The sequence below is a fragment of the Rattus norvegicus genome, chromosome 6 (genome assembly GCF_036323735.1).
Source record: "Rattus norvegicus strain BN/NHsdMcwi chromosome 6, GRCr8, whole genome shotgun sequence".
Taxonomy (NCBI): Eukaryota; Metazoa; Chordata; class Mammalia; order Rodentia; family Muridae; genus Rattus; species Rattus norvegicus.
The window spans coordinates 43,977,416-43,991,280 of record NC_086024.1 but is presented as its reverse complement, the minus strand read 5'-3'; the positions used below and the strand labels follow the sequence as shown (position 1 = coordinate 43,991,280).

The window sequence follows — 13,865 nt, the reverse complement described above, 5'->3', positions numbered from 1 at the left end:
TTGCACCCTTTAATCCTTCTGGATAGAATTCTTATTCAATTGGCTTGATGTGAGAGCATGGGAATACCTTATCTACATGCAAGAAGGTGTGGTTCTGCTTCTACAGTGACCAATGACCACAAGTCTCTCTACAGGGGACTGGGGGCTGTAGCTATGTGAGAGGGACCTGGCCTCCTGGGAGTTTAGGAAAAACACCTACTGTCCCTTAGGGTCGCCAAGGTTTTGACATTATTTCCACCAAGAACCAGGATACCTTTCATAGCCTGCCTCCCCACAAGTCAGGACAGAAGCTCAAAAAGGGCAGAAACCTGGAGGTTGGGTTTGATGCAGAGGCCATGGAGGAGTGCTGTTTACTGGCTTGCTCATCCTGCTCTTTGTTTGTTTGTTTTTTTAAGACAGTCTTTCTCCGTGTAGCCTTGGTTGTCCTGGAACTCGCTCTGTAGAGTAGGCTGCCCTTGAAATCACAGGGATTGCCTGCCTGTGCCTCCCAAATGCTAGAATTAAAGGCAGGTTCACCATTGCCTTGCCAGCCAGTTTTCTTATAGAATCTAGGACCACTAGCCCAGAAATGATCACAATAGACTGGGCTCTCCACATTAATCACTAATTAAGAAAATGTCCTTGAAACTTGCTTATAGCTTGATCTTATGAGGGCATTTTCTCCATTGAGATTCCCTCCTTTCTGATGACTTTAGCTTTTGTAAGTTGATCGAAAACTAGCCACCATGATTATGAATTATCTAGTGTTTGAAGTAATAAGAGATCAGTAGTTTTTGGATTGCTAAACTCAATTTACTTTTAGAGATATTCTCATTGGCATTCATGCCTATAAAAAAGGAGAAAAGAAATCTGGAGGGTTTTAAGGAGCAATGGAAAACTGTTATGTACTAGAAATTAGGGAGCATGTTTTCATTATTTAATGGTACAGCAAGAGACTAAGGAGATACAACATGTGAGAATTGTTTGCAAATTTCCAGAACGGCTCTTGTAAAAGAATGAGAGACTGGAATTCCTCAGGCAGGCTATCTAGTTGAGCTTTGTGGAAGAGAAATCAGAGGAGGGATGTGGGACAGAAATTCAGGGGGTAAAGCTGAACCCACAGACGTGGGTCAGAGAATGACTTGCTATCACCTGAAAATTTAGAGGTGATATCCTATGGGGAATGTGAGAATGTGGGGATATTTAGAAGGATCTGGAAAGCTTTGATCTGTACATTCCTATAAGATAGAAAGTATGAGGTTAGTCTTGACTAGATACTTGCAGCCCCCCCCCCCATAGATCTGAAGTCATATGATCAAGCAGAAGAATATTCACAGCAAATAAAAAGAAGTGAACTCCTACATAGGGAACTATAAAATGGAATTGCAAATTGTTTCATGAAGGTTGTGTAGGGTGCAAATTTACACTAAAAGAGAATGAACATCATCAAAGAAGAAACTGTTGTTCCAAGAATTCTATTGAAACAGCTTCACATAGATATCAAGATATGGCAAACTAAACTACAAAAAAATCTCTTGAATAATGAGACAATGATGAACGGTTCAGATAAACTTGAGGTTTGGTATTTATCCCAAACAGCCTAGACTCAAAGGTTAGTGTTGAGTTATGTGGACTAGAAAGGCACAGCCTGCCCTTGATGGGACAGTGTGGGGATGGAAATCCAGGTGTAAGGTTACATTACAAAACTGAATTGGGTTACCAGATGCCTAAGCAGTGACCAACAGGTATGTTGTCTCAGTGAGTTCTCCGCTTTTGTCATTTTTCATATCATCTGGAAATGGCATATGGATGTGGCTGTTGGCCCTAGGTTTATCAAGCAGATCTGTGAACGGTAAGAGGATTCACTTATCCTCAGCTTGCATGAAGGAGCTGTCTGTGAACCAAACAGTGCCTGGCTGGCTTTAGTGTCCACATCCCCACTCAAGTTTGCATATTTTATGACAGTTTCAGGGGTCTCTCTAGGCACACAGTCCATATGAAAGGAGCATGAAATGATGAAGCCCTTTGCGCAGTAATGTATAATTCAGTGAGGGGTTGGCAGATTCATAGGAAACTGCAATCCTACTTAATTTGAACTTTTGTAAAAGCTGCTGTCAGTTCTTATGCAAATATCAAGGGGCCAGGAGTCCAATATGGATGTCGAGAAAGCTGTCCTTACTGAGGTGTCTCGTGAGCTATCGGAAGAAAGATATGTCATGATGGACAGCTCAGAAGGGGCATGGTTGGAAATATTTAAATCAATGCAATGGTGAGATAAGCTTTTCTTTACTATGCAGAAGTAGACATTCCCAAACAGAGTTACTTTAAGTAAATTGTAAAATGAAGATGGCAGACCCCTCTGCAGCCTGGGACGATACAGGAAAAAGGCGGCAATTACAATACCAAAGCAGAAAGATAAACCTCCTTGCTTCAGAAAAATTACAATAATTGAGAGCCTATCGCAGAGAAGCCCTGTCCATGAGGTTTCTAACTTTAGTCTCCTGACTTGCTTGTCATACATTAGGTCAGGATGATGCAAGTTGCACCCAGTATAAACAGAATATAAATTTGGGTTGGTTTTGAATGAAGTTTTTTAAATGAATTATTTCTGTTTAGAGAGTTATATTAAGGACATCTTTGGAATTTGTCTCTGTGCTGACTGTAGCATTCATGGGTTAAGAGGCTTAGGGAAACCTCAGCTCTTGCCTTCCGAGCCAGACCAAGTGATCTGTCTCTTTAGCAAGTCTGTGGAAATAGCTGGAAAATGGTAAATGAATAAGAGAAAGACAAAAGACTAAAATTGAAATTCTCAAGTAGCTATAGGTTCCATTTAAGAAATCAACTGTGGCAGGCTTTGGAGGTGGTGTATCTGGCAATGCTCGTAGCATGCAAACATGAGGACCGTCTTGTGGGTACTGCTCAGCTGCATGAATGTGTAACTCTGGAGCTGAGGAACGGAGGTGGGATTCTCTGGAGCTTGAAATATACCCAAATAAGTGAGAGCCCTTGTCTCAAAAGGTGAGGTAGGCAGTGACTGAATAGGACCTCTGACTTCCACACTCACAAATACACACATAAGCACACATGTAAGAACATACACACACATCCCAAAACATAATTATATTTTATCAAAATGCATTATATTAGAAAACAGAAATAACATCTGTAAAATGTTACCTAAGCATGCTGCAGGAGTTTTTCTTGAAGGGCTTTAAACTTATATACCTACATTAAGGCAAGGAAGCCCATGAGCCAAAGAGGAAACCTTAGTGGCTTCCCAACAGAGCATCACTGCCCTGCAGTGCATCACTGTACATGTACAGCATCACTGTCCAGGCAGAGCATCACTGCCCCTGCAGAGCATCAGTGACCCCTGCAGAACAATACTTGGACCATGCATAGCATCACTGCCCCTGCAGAGCATCACCTGGGCCATGCAGAGCATCATTTCCCCTACAAAGCATCACTGTCCATGTAGAACATGACCTGGCCCCTGCTAGTCACTACAAATGCAAAGCATGAACTACCTTAGTGATTTTTCATCATATTCAGAGAAAGACATCCTGGTTCTACATTTAATAGAATAATCCCTTGATACATCCAGGTACTACCTATATCTGGACACACAAAAACAAAAGGCTATTATCATATTCTCTGTATGATTAGAAAGGTCATGTATATGGAGTTCAGGGATCATTTAGACATATTGACTCCAGTCTGGGATTCATCAGCCTTTAACAGTCAGGTATCTCAGGTCACTTTTTTTTCTCCCACGATTCAAGTTTTTGAGGGGGCATGTTTAACTTTGCAGTCCTTTATAGAACCTGTAAAACAATTCCCTGTTTGATATATAGCTGCCAGAGATGGTTGTTCTATTCTGTAGGCTATCTTTCTACTCTTGTGATTTTCTGTGCAAATAAGACAGTGTTTTTAAAGGTTAAAAAATATTTCCTAAAACTACATGCTATACATACACCCTACCTAAATCATAACTATGCATGTTGGCATGAGAAGGAAATGGAAATTTGCTGAGATGTTTTCACCTGTATACCTGTAGAAACTAAGTTGAATGAACAATGGCGTACATTTCATTATTTTGTCTCCTCAAAAATGGTGGTAGGGGCTCCATTCTTTTGGACCTCTCCTTCCACATTCATGAACTTTGAAACTTTGAACTATACGGGTTAGCTTCCCTTCTTCCACCAATCTTCAATGTTCTCTGAGCCCTCTGGGTCAAGCCAAACTGCTTGATGTCCCTACTGTCCCAGGAAGACCTCCATTCTCCAGCCACCTGTTCCCTCATCTTCATCGCACCTATAGATCCATATCAGCAAGGTTCCCTTTACCTCCAATATTCCTTGCTTTGTGAGCCCTGTGGGTCAAACTAAGCTCCCTTGAGCAGCTTGCTATCCCAGGGAAACTTCCATTCTCCTGCCACCTGTCCTCCAACCTTCATCAGACCTGAAACTCCTGAACTATACAAATTAACTTCCCTTCCACCATTATCTTCCCTGCTAGCTGAGTTTTCTAGACCAAGCCAAGCTACTCTAACAATCCTGCTGCTATCCCAGGGGAACCTCTGTTTTCCTGCCAGTTCTCCACCTACCTTCTTTGGAACTGTAGCTCCTGAACCAACCTGCAGGTCCAGAAACATAGAGCCCAAGGATACCCATCTGAGACTTGCCATACCAGGACCATCAAAATTCATCCCCTTTCCGATACCTACTACAATAAGGACATATACGGACAAAAACCACCAGATAGCTAAAAGTTCTGGGAAGAATACAATCATCAAAAGCTGGACCAATATGACATCTTCAGAGCACACCTACAGCAAGCCCTGGATATACTAACACAACCAAAACACAAGAAAATGACCTTACATTCAATCTTATAAAAATGATATGGATCTTTAAAGAGGAAATTGATACATCTCTTAAAGAAATAGAGAAAAATAAAATCAAACAGAGGTCTTTAATGAGGTAATGAATACATCTCTTAAAGACATACAAGGAAATATAATTAAATAGGCGAAGGAAATAAAACTGCCAGACCTGAAAGTAGAAACAGAAGCAATGAAGAAAACAAAACTGAGGAAACCCCAGAGATAGAAAACCCAGGGGAGAGAACAGGAACAACAGACGCAAGCATCAATAGCGTAATAGAAGCATGAGATAACAGAGGAAATTGATACATCAGTCAAAGAAAAGGGTAAATCTAAAAATTTCCTGACACAAAGCCACCAGGAAATTTGGATACCATGAAAAGACCTAACCTAAGAATAAAAAACAAATTAGAAGAAGGTGAAGAGTCCCAGTTTCAAAGACCAGAAAATATTCTCAACAAAATCAGAGAGGAAAACTTTCCCAACCTACAGGAAGAGATGCCTAGAAACATACAAGAAGCTTATAGAACACCATTAGACTAGACCAGAAAAGGAAATCCTCTTGGTTCATAATAATCAAAACACAGAATCTACAGAACAAAGAATATTAAAAGGAGTAAGGGGAAAAGGCCAGGTAACATACAAAGACGAACCTATCAGGCTTACACCTGAGTGCTCAATAGAGATTCTAAAACCTAAAAAGGTCAGTTAGCTTGCAATCTCTAAAAAAAAATAATACCACAGGTGCTACCGTAGACTACCAGCAAAACTCTCAATCACCATAGATGGAACAGACAAGACAAATCCAAATTGAAACATCTGTTCACAAATCCAGCCTTACAGATAATACCAGAAGGAAAAGTCCAACCCAAGGAGGTTAACTGCATTCAAGAAAACACAAGAAATAAGTATTCTATACCAGCAAAAACAAGGAAAGCACACACAACACATACATGCATGCGCACGTGTGTGTGTGCACGCACACACACACACACATACACACACACACACACACTACCACCATCAAAACAACAGGAAATAATAATCACTGGTTATTAGTATCTCACAACATCAATGTACGCAATTTTCCAATAATAAGACACAGGCTAACAATGGTTGGGAAAACAGGATCCACTATTCTGCTGCATACAAGAAAAACCTCAGCAATAAACATAAACATTATCTCAGATATGAGGGTTGGAGAAAATTTTTCCAAGCAAATGGACCTAATAAGCAAGCTGGAGCAGCCATTCTAATATCTCATACAATAGATTTTCAGCCAAAAGTAATCAAGAGATACAGGGAAGTACACTTCAAAATCATCAAAGGAAAAATTTAACAAGGTGATGTCTTAATTCTGAACATCTATGCCCCAAACACAAGGCACCAACCCATATTTGTAAAAGAAACATTGCTAAAGCTTAAATCACACATCAAACTCCACAGATTAATAGTGGGAGACTTTAACATCACACTTTCACCAATTGACAGGTCATATAGACAAACTAACAGACATGTTTAGAATATTTCACGTACATGCAAAAGTATACCTTTTTCTCAGTACCTCGTGGATCCTTCTCTAAAGTTGACCAATAATTGCTCACAAAGCTGGTCGCAACAGATATAAAAGTATTGAAATAATACCTTGTATCTTATAAGACCATTGTGGATTAAATCTGGACTTCAACAACAACAAGAACACTGGAAAGCCTACACACTCATGGAAGTTGAACAACTCTTTACTCAGATCACTGGGTCAGGAAAGAAATAAAGAAATGAAAGACTTTCTAGAACTCAATGACAATGATTGCACAACAAACCCAAATTTCTGAGACACAACAAAAGCACTGTAAAGAGGAAAGATCATAGCTCTAAGTGCGTCCATAAAGAACTTAAAAAGTTCTTATGCCAGCAATTTAGAAGTATACCTAAAAGCCCTAGGGAGAAAAAAGGCAAGCACACCAAAGCAGAGTAGAAGACAGGAAATAAACAAATAACAGGACTGAAATCAATCAGTTAGAAACAGCAAACCATACAAAGAGTCAACAAAACCAGGAGCGGGCTCTTTGAGAAAATAAACAAGATAGACAAGCACTTAGCTAAACTATCCAAGAGTCAGAGAGACAGCACCCAAATAAACAAATTCAGAAATGAAAAGGGAGATATAACAAGAGACACTGAGGAAATGAAAACTATCATTAGTTCTTACTTCAAAAGCCTGTACTCCACAAAATTGGGAAGTCTTATTGAAACAGACAGTTTTCTAGACAAATACCATTTACCAAAGTTAAATCAAGGTCAGGTAAACTATTTAAACATCCTTATAACCCCTAAAGGAACAGAAGCAGTCATTAAAATTGTCCCAACCAACAAAACCCAGGGCCAGATGGTTTTAGTGCAGAATTCTACCAGACGTTCAAAGAAGAGCTAATACCAATACTCCTCATGAAGTGCCCAGCTTAACATTACAAACTCCATTTTTCTTTCAGACTCCATTTTAGAATTAACTTGCCCTCTGAATGAACTCAGCTACTGGGAAAACCTCAACTCCTTCCAGGAGCCATGCCACTCTGATAACAATTACAATGCCCCTGGGCAAATAGCCAGTCCACTTTAGCAGCAACCAATCAGTTCTTAAGGGGAAAGTACCTAATGTCGGAAGTAGAGAGATTAAGTTAGCAACTAGTTTATACCAAGTTGAAATCATTACTAGCCAATAGACGTGCATCAAGCAAATGTCAACCAATCATACAACTGACAAGTTGCAAAGTCTCTCACTCTGCTACCATGATAAAAGACAAAGCTGTTACTAGCTCAGCACCTTTCACACCATCCACTGTGCTGGAGACATTTGAGGGCCCGAGCTCAACTTAAAGGCTTTTTGCTTTTACATATGAACTGGACTTCTAGTGGTCTTTGGTGGTGGACCTTGTGATCTAGGCACAATACTCAAACTATTCCACAAAATAGAAACAGAAGCAACACTGCCAAACTCATTCTGAGATCACGGTCAGTCTGGTCCCTAAACCACAAAAAACTAAACAAAGAAAGAGAACTTCAGACCAATTTCTCTTATGAACATTGATGGAAAAATACTCAATAAAACACTTGTAAACAAAATCCAGGAACATATCAAAGACATCATCCATCAAGATACAGTAGGCTTCATCCCAGGAATGTAGAGATGGTTCAATAAATGAAAATCCACCAATGTAATCCACCATATAAACCAACTGAAAGGAAAAAAAATAACATGATCATCTCATGACACTGAAAAAGCATTTGATAAAATCCAATAATGCTTCATGTTAAATGTATTAGAGACATCAAGGATACAAGGCACATACCTAAACATAATAAAAGCACTACAAAGCAAGCTAATAGCCAACATCAAACTAAATGGAGAGAAACTTAAAGAATTTCACTAAAATTAGGGACAAGACAAGGCTGCACTCCTTTTCCCTATCTATTCAACTTGAAGTTCTAGCTAGAACAATAAGACAACTAAAGGAGATCAAGAGCATACAGATTGGAAAAGGAAAAGTCAAAGTATGGCTATTTGCAGATCCTATGATAGTATTCAGAAGCAACCCCAAAAATTATACCAGAGAACCTTTAGAGCTGACAAATACCTTCAGAAAAGTGGTTGGAAACAAAATTAACTCAAAGAAATCAGTAGTCCTCCTCTATACAAATAAAAAATGGGCTGAGAAAGAAATTATGGCACATACCTTTTACAATATTCAGGAATAGAATATCTTGGTATAACTCTAAGCAAGCAAAAGATCTGTTTGACAAGAACTAAAATTCAGAAAGAAAGAAATTGAAGATATCAGAAGATGGAAAGATCTCCCATGCTCATAGAAAGGTAGAATTAACATAGTGAAAATAGCCATCTTACCAAAAGCAATCTACAAATTCAATGCAATCTCCATTAAAATTTCAATACAATTTTTATAGACCCCCAAGAGAGCAATTTTCAACTTTATATGGAAAAACAAACAAACAAACAAATAAACATAAATACAGGATAGCCAAAGCAATCCTGAACAATAAAAGAACTAAAGAAATCACCATCCCTGACCTCAAGCTGTATTACAGAGCAATAGTATAAAAACCGCATGGTACTAGTACAGAAACAGACATGTTGGTCAATGGAATCTAATTGAATACAAAGAAATAAAACCATAGACCTATAAACACTTGATTTTTGATAAAGAAACGCAAACCATACAATGGTGAAAAGAAATCATCTTCAACAAATGGGGCTTTTCTACTGAATGTCTACATGTAGAAGAATGAAAATAGATCCATATTTATTACCCTGAACAAAACTCAAGTCGAAGTGTTTGAAGGACCTTAGCATACAGCCAGATACACTAAAACTCATAGAAAAGAAAGTGGGAAATACTCTTGAATGAATTGGTACAGAAGACAATTTTCTGAACAGAACACCAATGGCTCAGGCTCTAAAATCAACAATTGATAAATGGAACCTCATTAACAATTTAGCTTCTGTAAGGCTAAGGACACTGTCAAAAGACAAAATGGCACCCTACAGATTGGGAAATAATCTTCATAAATCCTACATCTGACAGACGGCTAATATCCAAAATTTAAAAAAACTCAAGGAGTTAGACACCAACAACCCAGATAACTCAATTAAAAATGGCGTACAGAGCTAAATAGAGAATTCTCAACAGAGGAATCTTGAATGGCTGAGAAACAGTTAAAGAAATGAATATCTTAGTAAGATCACCGGTGGAAGGGGAAGCCCTTGGTCCTGCTAAGACTGAACCCCCAGTGAACGTGATTGTTGGGGGGAGGGTGGCAATGGGGGGAGGGTGGGGAGGGGAACACCCATAAGGAAGGGGAGGGGGAGGGATTAGGGGGATGTTTGCCCAGAAACCGGGAAAGGGAATAACACTCGAAATGTAAATAAGAAATACTCAAGTTAAGAGAGAGAGAGAGAGAGAGAGAGAGAGAGGTTCAAAGTTCTTAGTCATCAGGGGAATGCAAATCAAAACAACTCGGAATTTCATCTTACACACATCAGAGTGGCTAAGATAAAAACTGAAGAGATAATACATTCTGGCAAGGATGGGGAACATGGGGAATACTTCTTCATTGCTGGTGGGAGTGCAAACTTATATAATCACTCTGGAAATCAATTTGGTGGCTTCTCAGAAAACTGAGAATTGTTCTACCTCAGGAACTAGCTATACAAGTCCTGGGAATATACCCAAAGGAGACTAACATTCCACAAAGACATTTGCCCAACTATGTTCATAGAAACTTTACATATAATAGTCAGGAACTGGAAACAACCTAAATGTCCCTCAACTGAAAATGGATAAGGAAAATGTGGTACATCTGTGCAATAGAATATTATATAGCTACTGAAAACAAAGACACAATGAATTTTGCATATATATATATGTATATATATATATGAATACAACTTGAGAATATCATTTTGAGTGAGGTAACCCAGTCCCCAAAGGACATGCATGGTATATACTGAGTTATGAGTGGATATTAGCCATAAAATAAATGTACTGTGCTGTACTCCACAGACCCAAAGAAACTAAACAAGAAAGTGATGTTTGAATCTCACTTAGAAGGGGGAATAAAAGTCATAAGAGGCAGATGGAGGGAGGGAACTGGCCGGGAGGGAATTAGTTGGGGCATGGGGGTTTCAGGATTAGATGTGAGAAAGGACAGGTGATATGGCCAGATGGCCATGAAAATGAATGGAAATCTGCAATTAATATGGGTAAGAAGATAGGGGGCACTTTCAGGACTGGACAGAGAGAGAGATTTGGGATAAGAGAAGAGCTCAAGAATTAATGGGGGTAACCTTAGCTGTGATTCACAATATTGGGACTATGGAACATGAAGAGGCCACTACCTGTAGCCAGGCAATAATCACAATGGAGAGATAGTGACACCAATCCACCCACAAAACTTTCAACCCCAAATTTATCCTGCCAACAATAAAGGTAGGCACAGGGGATGGAACAGACTAAGGGAATGGTCAATCAATAACTGCCCCAACTTGAGAACCATCCGATTGGCAAGCACCAATCCCTGACACCATTAATGATACTGTGTTATGCTTGTATACAGAAACATAGCTTTTCTCTGAAAAGCTATACCCAGAAGCTGACTCAGACAGATACAGACACCCTCAGCCAAACAGTGGATGTAGTTGGGGACTCTCATGGAAGAATAGGAAGGATTGTAGGACCCAAGGGGGTTAGCAACTCCACCAAAAGACCAACAGATTCAACTAACCTGGACCCTTGGGGCTCTCAGAATCTAAACTACCAACCAAAGGACATACATGGGCTGAACCTAGGCCTCCCTGCTCATATGTAGCAGATATGCAGTTTGGTCTTTATGTGGGTCCCAAATAACTAGAGCAGGGGCTATTCTAGAAGCTGCCACCTGTATGTGGGATATTTTCTTCTAGATGGGCTGCCTTGTTTGGCCTTAGTGGAACAGGAATTACCTATTATTGCGCAGACTTGAAGTGCTATGGTGGGGCATACCTAGGAGGCCCCCATCACTCAGGGGAGAAAGGGAGGAAGGATGGAGGAAGGATTTTGGGAGGGGGTAACCAGAAGGGCATAAGCTGAATAAGTAAAAAATAAAATGAAAGTATAAAACAAACAAAATCGTGGTAGGGATAATGAAATAAGTTAAGATGGGTCTACATGTTCAAGGACAGACACCATTCAGAATGTCTCATTTTGTTCCTTATGGAAAACAAAGAAGTTTGATCCTTATTGTCCCCATGCATAGCTTGTGAGATATATCATGATTTCATAGAGTGCTTATGATGGGTGTTATCACAGTGGATATTTAGTTATAAATTGCAACAGGTCATAAGTAGAAGCATGGCTGGTATACCTTTGACATTTTTTTCTTTTTCCTTTTCTTCAAATTGAGCTCTGTAAAGGACAAGACATTTGCCTAGGATGACATCACTGGGAAGACTCATTTTTGTGTTTGTTCAACAGAACACTTTGTCCTCGTAATGCTACTTTGGTGGTCCATAAGAAAACCAGCCTTGAGCATCTGACATTCATGTCACTGGGTGTTATATTTTTCATATTCATAAAGAAGTGAAACTTCCAAATTTATATGTATAGTTGAAATACCATATTAAACATTTATAATTTTAATAATTATTTCTGGTATTCTCATCTTCACCAGAAGAGGCCACTATGATCCAATGTATCCATATTTAGTATGAGTCCAAGTAATTCCTTTTGGTTCGGAAATCGACTTGTTCTTAAAAAGCAGTGATCAGCAATGCTTCTTTATTTCCTTTTCTTCCCCTTTTAAAATAGTGGCCACCTGTCCTATTGAACAGCATTCATTTCCCTGGGTTTATGGAAGGAGCCAAGGTTTCAGGCACAGACATCCATGGATTCACAGCTTTATTCCAACACCAAGGCAAACTGTTTAATTTTTAATTTTTATAAAAGAAAGTAATAGAATTATTTACTTCACTTTATTATCAGAAGATCTAATTCCATCAATATATTTAGAATCTTCCCCATGCCCAGAACTATTTACAAATTCTAGCTCCTGTGCCTCAGGAAGTTCAACACATACATGTCTACACCGTGCCTCTGTTAGTAAACATGATTAAAGAATTCAAAGTGGTTTATATTCAAATACCAGGAGGTGGAGAAATGTGTGAGAAGGCAGTCTCAAGGATGTTTACAATCTTGAAATTGTAGGGTGGTTACTGACCCATAAAGTGGAATTATGAATTCATTAATTTTATCTTTAAGTTATTAATTTCTCAAATAATGAGCATGAGTGAATTTTTCAAATAGAAAGTATAGATACATAAACTATAACTACTCATTTTCTTTAGATATCACCGCTCTTGCTGTGTTATCATTTTTCGAACAATTCCTGCAGAAGTAGAAACTAAAATATGGTAGAAGCAGGGTCATTGGTAGACTGCCAATATGAACACAAACCTTTTATTTGGGTCAAGGTATGAGACTTTTATCACAAGAAAAATATTAATCAAATACAGTAACAGAATGACTCACTACACAAAACATCAGATGAAGAACACTTGGGATTGAGTATTCCATTTAAGCATTAATGGTAATAGGTGTAGCAGATATACTATAATGGCTTCTCTCTTTTATGATTGTATTTGTGCAAGCATGCATATGTGTGTGCATGCATGTACATATCTTTCTGTACACGTGCACATGGCATTTAGAAGACAACCTCAGATATCTACCTCAGAAACTGTCATCCATCTCCTTTGACACAGGGTCTCTCATAGACTTGAAGCACACTAGTTAGACTCAATTAGATATGAAGTGAGCTCCAATGATCCTCCCATCTCTGCCTCATCAGTTCTTGGAAGATAAACATTTTTCATTATGACCAGCAATACCGTAGGGGTTCTGGCGATGACACTCAGGTAAACCAGGCATGTACAGTACGCACATTGCTGACAGAGCCATCTCCTCAGCCCAGTGATGACTTTTATTGAGTTTGCCATACCTCACAATGCCTTAGAGATGAGTACAGGGTGATAAAACAAGAGCCATCATTATTAAAGTATTATTTCAGTAATTCGTAGACAGAGATGTGACAGCTACACTTATTACACAAAGTTGAGCACAGGAAGAAAGCACAGCTCAAGTAGATTTTAAAAAAATCCAACACTTCTCATATGCAATAATATTGTTGTGCATCATAATGCACATAGCTTCAGTGTACTCATATTATTTGTCTCAAACATACTACTTGTCTTTCTTGTGAAAGAAGAATAAAATACACAGAAAGGTTTTATGTCTAGACACCTCAGCACTTGTCATACTGGCCTTGGACTCATCTAAATGCTAAACATGGGGAAGCCACAATGCATTTCAGAAAGAGCTCGCATTTTCATGGCACATGCTACGTTGCCTTTCATGCAACATAGAAACTAGCTCCTGCACCCTGACTCACCTTC

General features: G+C 39.0%; 1 long non-coding RNA gene across 1 annotated transcript in view; it reads left to right on the top strand.

Moving 5' to 3' along the window:
- LOC102556604 (uncharacterized) overlaps positions 1-13,865 on the top strand; it is a 107,291-nt gene that overhangs the window by 16,862 nt on the left and 76,564 nt on the right. The gene's annotated exons all lie outside the window — the stretch shown is intronic.